We start from the raw sequence: 10,603 nt of genomic DNA on the forward strand, positions 1-10,603 counted from the left end.
AAGCATAGAATCTTTCCTTCTAGAGGCAGAAATGTTGCTTGTTTAAGACACACCCCTCAAAGATAATCAGGAACTAAAATTAGCCAAGTCAAGAGAGGGAAAGGATTCCATGCCGCAAACAGAGATGGGCTCCTGGAACCCAGCCAGGGGTCAATGCTCCAATGAGGGTAGAGAGCGGGGATGAATTTCTCAGGAAGAAAGAAAGGGTTGGGGTCTTTGACTTCTCAAAATATGTAACCTCAAGACATTTGGCTTTGAGAAAAAGTAATGTCTCATGACTAAAATCCAGGATGTCTAGTCATAAACAGCAATCCCTGTCTGTGGACATGGCTTTCAGGCTAGTACACTTAATTCAATGTTGTGACATTTTAGGGAAATTACCACAAAAATACTATGGCTATGTGGCAATCATAGGCTGGGTAGGAATGACGTTCCAAAACATATGGCAAGGCTATTCATAAGAACATTTTGAATAAAATTACTTCAGCTGTTTTATGTCTCCTCTGGTTCCCTACAAATTTTAGGACTCGTTTTTCTATTTTGTAAACAGAATAATTATTCATGGGGATTGTGGCGAATCTGTAGATCAATTTGGGTAGTATGGACTTTTAACAATATTAATTCTTCCAACCAATGATCATGGAACATCTTTCATGTATTTGTGGAATCTTTAATTCCTTTGATCAATGTTTTGTAGTTTTCAATATGCATGTTTTTCATCTCCTTGGTTACATTTATTCCTAAGCATTTTGTATACTGTCATAAATGTGATTCTTAAAACTTTTTAGCTAGATGTTATTTATAAAAATGCCATAGATTTTTGTATGTTGATTTTATATCCAACAACTTTACTGAATTCATTCATTAGTTCTAAGAGTTGATTAGAGAGTTTCCGTGTTTTTCTACATACAGAATCATATCATCTGCAAACAGGGACAATTTTAATTCTTTCTGACTTGTATTTCTTTTTCTTGTCTGATTGCTCTTTACAGTACTTCCAGTACTATGTGGAACAGATGTGGAGACCGTGGGCATCCTTAATGGAGTGGATGAGAGTGCACACCAGCCCTCAAAGTAAAGCCTTTCAGGTTCTCCCCATTGATTATGATGCTAGCTATAGGTTTTTCATAAATGGTCTGTATATAATTATAGTACAAATAAAAACATGTATATATGTACTTTTCCTTAAGAGCACAGGTAAAGACCTAAGATCTAAAGCAGGTTGTGAACTTTGAGTTCACCAGGCTAAACTGTGTAATTTATCTAAAGAGATAATTTGTTGAGTAGAATAAGTGATTAGTTTGCTATGATATTTACCTCCAGGCTGGTCTGAAAAGACAGATGAGGGAAATTATGTAAAGGGGCACCTTGTCCTCACTCACCCCTATCCTGCTACCCTCAGATGTTAACCATCAGAAAGTGAAGCAAAAAAGAGTTGGGCCCTTTGATTCTGAAGAAAGCCATTTGGAAGGTCAGAGGCCAAGGATAATTAAGGGAACCTAATAGAAAAACCACTATCTCCTTTCTGATAAAAGGTAGGAAATTAAAGACTTAGTTACTGATATATAAAGCATGTGCACACGTGTCTTAAGGTAAAGTTAAATGAAGTCCCAAATTAGTGCCTGACAAGTAGAACTTAGAAGTAAGTTTTTTGACTCTAAAAACAAAAACAAAAACAAAAGTGAATTGTATTTTATCTAGAGAGTAAATCCATTTTTATCTATTTCTTACTTCTACTTGCATACTTAAAGAGAAAGAATTTGATATAGTTTGCTGTTAATGTCAGGTATAAAATAATAGTGTTGAAATGGAAATTAAAACCAGAAAAGAAGAAAAAAACAAATATTCTGACCACAAAGCATAATACGGTTACTGTCACTGAGCTCCACGTTTGGCCTCAAGCTTCTTGGCAGCTAAGACCAAAGGAAAACAGTGAGTTATATAACGCCAATGGAAAAAAAAAAATACAGATGCTTCCAGGGAGAAAATCTTTGTTTCTGGTAGTAACTTCCAAAAAGCATTCATCACCGGATTAAACAATAATTGATAACAGTCGAGGTTCTGTGGAAGGAGTTGCTTGCATTTGGATTTCTTAATGATTGCAAATATTTTATCTTGACAAATTTACTGTTCAACCCTTATGTAAGAGAGGTTAATATGTATGCTGGTGATGCTACCATTGTGCAGTTGCAGAAAAACATAAGGAACATGGACAAAGTGTGACAGTATTACTGAAGTGTATTCATAAGCAAATATTACTTTTATTTATTTTTTTCTTCTGCAGTGCTGAGGATTGAACCCAAGACCTTAAGCATGCTAGAACTAGGCAAGTGCTCTACCATTGAGCTACATGCCCCACCCAAACATTACCATTTTAAACAAAGATAGATGCCAGTCCATGGTGGCATCCAATAGAACTGGTTTTCATCTTCAGATCCATTAATGGGTATACAGAACTGTCACCAAGGGTTCAAAAAGAACAATGGTGTCAATGGGATTTTAAGGTACTTCTCATATTTTACTATAGTTCAAAGCTTTTGGGAGGGCCATGGGCTTGTTTCCATTTTAATGTCAGAAGTAAAGGATGGGTTTATTCTTCTTCTGTGAAATGATAGAGAAAAGTGCGCCTGCCCAGTGTGACACTGGCACATGGGAGGAGGCCATGGGAAAGGTTAGGAGAGGAAGATAGAGGCTTATGCCAAGGGCAAACAGGGATGCAGGTATCTGTGAAAGGAGGCCACCAGATGCTGAGGAAGGACTCAGGAAAAAACATGAGCAGACTTTCAGGGGAAAGGTGCATTTGAGGAAGAAATGATTGATTTTGCTAAAAATTCTGCTTAAATGTTGAACTCAAGAACAAATAGAAGGCCATGTGTGGTGGTGCACGCCGGTAATCTCAGTGACTCAAAGGCTGAAGCAGGAGGATCTCAAGCTAGAGGCCAGCCTCCGTAATTTTTATGTTTCTCCCTAAGATACTTAGCGAGACCTGTCTCAAAATAAGAAATAAAAAGTTCTGGGGACGTGGCTCAATGATAAAGTGCCTTTGGATTCAATTCCTAATACCAAAAAAAAAAGGACAAATAGAAAACAACTACTTATTGAGAAACTACAGGAATTCTAGAAACCCAAGGGGTCAACTAGGGTTGAAGAAAAGATGCACAATTCTGGAATATATATATATATATATATATAAAGTGAGAACAGAAGCAATGCTATCCTCTGAAGGATTTAAGGACTTGTGACTATTGCTGCCACAGCCAAATGAACTGTATAGGAAAAGGATCCTATAGTTGATTTGGTACCAAAATAGAGAAAACCAAGAAAGACAAAAAGCAGCCACTTAGATAGCAAAACACGGTACTGGATGTCACTCACTTGAGTGTGAGCCCCTTTTCACCAACCCCTGGTTCTGTGACAGGGGACAAGCCACAAAACTTGCAGACTCAGATCTTCACTCAAAGATAACAGAATTACAAGGAGAATTAAGTGGAATGATGTGAACAATATCTAACATGGTGCCATCCGCAAGAAAGATTATTGGCACATTTAGAAAGCACTGGAGGAAGGAGAGAGATGAGAAGAAAAGGAAGGAGAGAGGAAGGGAGAGAAGGAGGATAAGTAAAGGGTCCACACACAGAAACCACTACCTTCTTTCTGATAAAGGGTAAGAAATCAAAGACAAAGTTACAGGGTAGGTGCCCAGAGCGCGTGTTCACCTGTGTGTGCTTTCATGCAAATTAAATGAAGATCTAAAGGAAGGAAGGGAGGGAGAAAAAGAGGAAAGAAGGAAGGAAGGACAGAAGGAAGAAAGAAGGGAAAGAAATGCCTTTTGGGGAGCCTGAAAAGAACCACAGAGTCTAATGAGCTAGAGGAGAGAGCCCAGGACCATTGGAAGTCTTCGACTCAAAGTGCCCCTTCAAGATTATTGAATTCAACTCCAGTTTTGCAGATGGTGAAACTGCAGCTGGTTCAACTGCAGCTCAAGTGGTACAAGCTCAAGGTCATTCTGCAAGTTGTCAATAGGTCTTTTCTCTGGACAAAGCTTATGCTCACTTTAGAAAAGAAAATTAATGTCAAACAAGGTTGTTTGTCTGACATTAATTTATTTATGACTATAGAGGATGAGCCTTAGCTGGGCTGGCCTAAATTTCCCAAAACTTATCACCTGACTTTCTTACTTGTTTGGGGCCTATTCACTTAAAGACTTCCTCCTACATTTAATGGATAGTGTTTCATATTCTAGTTAAATTCAAAGAATCTATTGAATACTTGATTCATTATTAGACTGCCAAGACTGGGCATGTAGTTTGGGGGAGTAAATAATTATTACCTCTTTGTTACTTTAACCACTGCCTCTAAAGACAGTTTAGCCCAGACATGTCAATTAGTACCAGAATCATTAGTTCTTAGCAGCCATGGATTCTTGATACCTTTTCCCTGATTAGAGCCAAATCCTAGCAGCTGCAATCACAGAAATCCTTTTCTATGCCCTGTAAACTGATTGATATTTTTTTAATTGTAACTGGAAAGAATTTCTCAAAGAAAAGAAAAGATTTATTTTTTCCCCTTGAGGAAATTATGTGTTCCCGCCAATGAGGCATATTGTTGAATGTGTTTATTTGTAGAGTGTAAGAACATGTTTCATTTCTTTCTTTCATTATCACAAAGTCCAAAACACTAAAAATAATACTTAGAATTGGATTTTGGTTGTGTTTATTTTTTTCATCAGCATATGCAACTACATCTACTCAGGTCATCTTAGGAAAATGTCAGAGTACTCTGTTCTACTTTATAAGCTGATTTCTCAACTCTTCATTTAGTGACCACTGTCAGTCTCACTTAAATCCACAAACACTACGTAGGTGTTTTTAGGCCTTTTGAATCATCTTTAAGTGCCAGACATATAAGAAGTTTGACATCTAAATAAGGACATAATACTCAAATGGTTTAAAAGATAATTACAAGAAAAGACATCATTCTGCCTTCCTTAATGAATAGATTACTAGATGCGTAATTTAGTTAACAAGTGCTGAGCTAAGAAGGCTATAAGATCGTCAGGGAAGACGTACAGCTTCATTGTCATCATCGCCATTACCACATTATGCTTAACATGTGCTATAATTAAGTTTATAGCATTTATATAATTTAACTTTCACAACAACCTACAAGATAGGTAATATTCTCCTAATTATCAGATGAGGATATTGAAACTCAGAAAGGTTAAATTAACTTGTCCAGGGTCACACAGAAAGTAGCAGATTTGAATCCAGACATCTGGCTTCAGAGTATGGACCTAAAGGAGATCCCCAAAAGGAGTAAGATTTGAGCCAGGCAGGGTGGCACATGCCAGTAATCCCAGCAATTCAGGAGGCTTAGGAAGGAGGATCGCAAGTTTGAGGCCAGCCTTAGAAATTTAGCAAGACCCTGTCTCAGAATAAAAATCAGAAAGGAATGGGGATGTAACTTAGTGGTAAAGCACACCTGGGTTCAATTATCATGGAAAAAAATAAGATTTGATTTATGTTTCCAAGGCTGGAAAAGATTCTACCAACTGGTGGGGAAGGGTATAAGCAAAAGCAAACTGGTGAGATAAACCACAGTTCGCCTGGAGTGGGGAAATAGAGATTGAAAGATTGGATGGTTTATCTTATTAGTAACCACCATGATAAAAAAAAAAAAATGTCCACTGAAACTTGTAATAAGAACTAGATAATCAAAGTGACATTTGAGAAGATTAATCTGGCAATAAGATGGATTCAAATGGCTTGGAGAACTAGTTTGCAGACTTTGGTGATAAGGCAAATTTGCAAACATAAAGCCTTGAACAAGTGATTTGGGGAAGGAAGAGGTAAATGAGAAAGAGTACAAAAATAAGCATCATATCTCAGCCATTGAGTTCTAGCCCACAGTCAATAGATCTTGATCCTGACTACACATTAGAATAAACTATGAAGCATTTAAATTTCACATGTGACAAGCGTGATCTAGGATCTCTAGGAGAAGTTCATGAGTGCATATGCTTAAAAACCCCCATGAGTCTTTCGACTGTAAAATGAGGGTTAAAAATTACTGACCCAGGACAAGATGATCTGTAGAGCTACCGCTCAAACTCTGGAAAAAGAAAATAGAATAATCAGAAGTGAAAGTCAGATTGCAGAACAGAGCTCAGTTCTTGGAAGAAATAACCCCAACAAACATGTGGAGGTGTCAGGGACACAAAATAGTAGAAATGGGTTGCCAAGACAAGACTGGCATATTAGACCCCAAAAAAATCTTGAGAAATAGAGGAGACGTTATGGTTTAGAGCAGAAATTCTGCAAGTGTGATCCCCAGACCAGTAGGTTATCATCAGCTGAAAACAAAATTCCTGAATTGCACCTGACCTGCTGAACGCAAAACTCTTGGTGATGGGCCCAGAGATGTGGTGTTGACATGTCTCCAGCCTGGAGGTAACACATACTTAAATTTGAGAACCACTGGTCTAGAATTGCTAGCAAGCACAGGGGAGGATTAAGAGGAGGATATCTGGACCTGAAATTGTTTCCAGGATCCCATCAGAATCTTATTACTTCACCACACCCTGTACCACAAAGGAAGTTTCATCCGACACTAAAGAAATGATATTATCCAGATAGTACTTTCTGACAGCAAAACAACAAAATTAGAAATCAACAAGAAGTCTATAAAAGAAAAAAGGAAAAAAGGAGAAGCTGGGCATGGGTGTTATGTGCCTCTAATTCACCTATACAGGAGGCCAAGGTAGGAGGATAGCAAGTTGGAGGCCAACCTCAGCAACTTAGTGATGCTCCTTCTTACATAAATAAAATTAGAAACTAAAAAAAAAAAGTTTTAAATAATTTATGGTGCAGATAAAAATCATATTGGAAATTATATAATACTTATAACTGAATGCTGACAAAAACCTACATATCAGTTCTGCATGACATAGATAAAATAATACTTAACTAGGCATTTAATGTCATAATTAAAAATTAAGAAAATTCAGAGGTGAAATATATCATTTTCTAAATTTATTAAAATCAACTCAAGGAGAAATACTGAACTTGAATTGACTTATAAGCATCATATCAACAGTTCTGAAGGAGTGATCACAGACAGGAAACAGTATTACTTGGGAATGTGTTAAAAAATGAAAATTTTCAGGCCCCACCCATTCCTACTAAATCAGAAACTTGGAGTCGGGGACTCAGCAATCTTTTAGCAAGTCTTCCAGGAAATTCTGTTATAGTTAAAACTACAAACTTTCATGAAGTTAGTGATGCTTTGTACATTGAAAGATATTGTTCATTTCAATATAATGAAGATACTGAAATCATTGCAGTTTTATTTCTTTTAAATCTCTGGTTAATAACAGATCTTGCTTAGAATCATTATGTTGGGTTTTCACAGGTGAAGTTAGTGATGGTTGTGGTATTGTGTATTGCCTAAACTATTTTGCCCCCACTTACTTTTGAAGAAGAGTATAAAAATCTGTGTGTCCTACAGTCTGCACTTCAGAATGGCAGCCCAGTACCTCTAACTGGCCTGTATCCAGCTTTGATTTCACGGATTTGGATCATCTGGATGATACCTCTAGAATATTGTCATGTTTGCCTTAATGACATTCTCAAATAACCCATGGCCAGAACACCTGAAAGACAAATATTTGGGGTTTATACCATTTTTGTGCCTGCTTGCTTTAAATAGAATTTACACATTTCCACTTTGCCCTAAGACTTGCTGGCAATGAGGTGCTGACGAAATGCCATCTTGACCCCTCTTGATGGCTACCATTATCTGCCCAAAGGAATCTAACGGTCACAACATGACCAAATCAGTCGGGACCAGTTCACATTAAGTAGATTCAAGAGAGAATGAAAAAAGAGAAATTGAACACAGTGAATATAGACAATTCTTTTAAGAATTTTTGTGAAGGTGACCGCAGGCATAGAGCTATAGTTGGAAGGGAAAGTGAAGTGAAGGAACACAATTGCATTATTTCCAAATAGTCAATTAAAAAAAGAAACCCTTCCATCTCTATTCTTTTTAAAAACAAAATATTCTCCCAATATATTGAAAGCATCACCCCCCAAAAAAATGTTCAAAAAAAGTGTTGTTTTAACTTAACTCACATGTTAACCAGTTATATTCTACATTTAAATGTGCACCATCTATCATCCAAAGAAATTTGATAAATTTAGGAAGCATATTTAAATTTTTTTTTAAAGAGAGAGGGAGAGAGAATTTTTTTTTTAATATTTATTTTTTAGTTATCGGCGGACACAACATCTTTGTATGTGGTGCTGAGGATCGAACCCGGGCCGCCCGCATGCCAGGCGAGCGCGCTACCGCTTGAGCCACATCCCCAGCCCGCATATTTAAGTTTTAAGAATCACTTTTTAAGCATCTAGAGTTTTAGCCACTGGAAAACAGGACAGAGTCTTGGGCTTTCCAGCGAGGGTGTTATTCTGTTCCACTTTTTTTGAAATGCCATTCCCCTCAAAGCACCACAAACAAACTTTCAACACTTTTTGTTCTTTGGAGTATTCTGTTTCCATAACTTCAGGTCAAGGGAAGCTTGGGAAAGGAATTTTTTTTCTTTTTCTTTTTCTTTTTTTTTTTTTGTTTAATGAATCTTTTTCTTTTTCCAAAAGCTTAATCCCGATCCATTAGAATGCTTAATTTTCTTCTACAAAAAAATATACCCCACGGTTATTTTCCCTGGCAAATTAGCCAGGCACAAATAAATTCTGAGTTTTCATGGTCTGACTTCAATTTTTTTTTCTTTTACAATTCCCTGCCTGGCAGAATTCTTAAATTGAAAACTGACTCACATAGACTGCCCAGTTAAGCATTCTAATTGAAAGAACTGACTGTTCAGGTGACACTAGGTTGTCGTAAAGAACAAGGTGAAGTTCCAAACATTTAATCTAGAGAAGAGGATCACCCAGCCAGAATAAAAATTAAGTATTCTCAGATGGGGCACATTCTAAACATGTCTAGCCCACTATCCAGATGTTTTTATGAAAACATCTCCAAATTGGTTCCTTTTGGGAAGCATAATTTTGAAGCACTAATGAAAACAAACCTTTACTTTTCATCAGATCTAATAAATTGTTCCATTTTATTAAACAAAACACTTATTCTGCATTTGTCTTTTTCTCACATTTAAAGTCTCCTTTATAATAAATATTTGAATTCAAGGAATCATGTCTAAGAGAATCAGAGATTCTTGAGATTTTTAAAATATAATTTTTGAAAATCATCATTGGTAAGGGATGAGAATGTTTAATACAAACCTTTTACCTCCCTTCAGTTTCTTAAAGGACCTGAACATTCAGTTCTCTCATCTGATTGTCACAAGAATCCTCTGAGAAAGGCAATCATTGCTATTTTTCAGATAAGAAAACTGAAGTTCCAAAATGTTAAAGAACTTGCTCAAGATCACACAGCTAGTAAGTGCCAGTGGCAATATCTGAGGTATGGACTCCAAATTCCAAGCCCCATGGTCCTTTTATAACATCACTTAATGTCCCATTTAGGGATCTAAGCGAAGACAGTAGGTTCCTCAGGCTATCCCTGTTTCTGAGGGCTTACAAATCAATCCTTTGTTAGTTTACCTAGGGATTGCATTCCAGACTGGCCTTCCAAATAGGCTACCAAAGTCCATGCTTCTGACATAATATGGAGTCTAACAATTTAGAAATGATGCAAAGAAATATCTCTAGCCAATACTGCATTCAAAGTACATATCAAACAACAAAAAACAATCTCTAATTACTAACTCATCAACAGTAGAAGAAAAAGCTTATGTAGCTTATGTTTGGTAGAAAAGAGATCAAGCCCTAGTGTAATAAAGCAACAGCAATGACCGCTACTTTACCAGAGCTCAGAATGCTTTCAGGTCAAGGTGACAGATGAGACACATATGCTTGCATCTCATTCCTTCCCAAACCCCATAGGAAGATATGAAAAAGGTCTTTTTGAAGAAAAAAATCCCTAACAGCACTGGAAACAAGGAAAAGTATAATCAGTAGACAAGAAATTTTAAGGAAATAAAAAGCAGATGGGATCAGACCGATAGAAAAGCCAAACCAGAGAAAACTTCCAGACACAATTGGTGTGGGAAAGCTATCTCCCCAAAAGTCACTCTCTCTAAGGACTCCATCAGAGAGAAACTGCAGGCTCTGGAGCCACAAATAGGAGAAGCAGAAAAAACTATGAGATCATCGCGATCATAAATTAAGAAATACCTGCAGAATGGCTGAAGCGGCTGCATCTCTTCTCTGCATGACTGTGGATATCTTTTGGCTGAAGTAGTTCCTCCAGAGGACCTAACTAGGCAGAATTCCTAAAAGAGGCCACAAAAGAGAAGCACAGCAAGGTATTATTTCATTCTAGACATCTACAATGGACACACATACTCACAAAAGGGAGCAGACTGACCGCTCAAGATACCACTTGACAATTACAAGATCTAATTAAAGAATTTCCAGGGGCCCAGGAATATATTAACACAGTGGTAGAGCTTTTGCCTAGGATGCATGTGGCCCTGGGTTCCATCGCCAGCACCAAAGGATCAAAGAGTTTCCTGAAGGATTAA

General features: G+C 37.2%; 1 long non-coding RNA gene across 1 annotated transcript in view; it reads right to left on the reverse strand.

Annotated features, from left to right (window-relative positions):
- Positions 1–10,245, reverse strand: part of LOC125619757 — a 39,824-nt gene extending 29,579 nt beyond the window's left edge. The window contains exon 1 of the long non-coding RNA XR_007351340.1: positions 7,470–10,245. This is a non-coding gene — a long non-coding RNA (uncharacterized LOC125619757). The remainder of the gene's footprint in view (positions 1–7,469) is intronic.
- Positions 10,246–10,603: the final 358 nt, after the last annotated feature.

This window comes from Marmota marmota, unplaced genomic scaffold (assembly GCF_001458135.2).
Source record: "Marmota marmota marmota unplaced genomic scaffold, marMar, whole genome shotgun sequence".
NCBI classification, from domain to species: domain Eukaryota; kingdom Metazoa; phylum Chordata; class Mammalia; order Rodentia; family Sciuridae; genus Marmota; species Marmota marmota.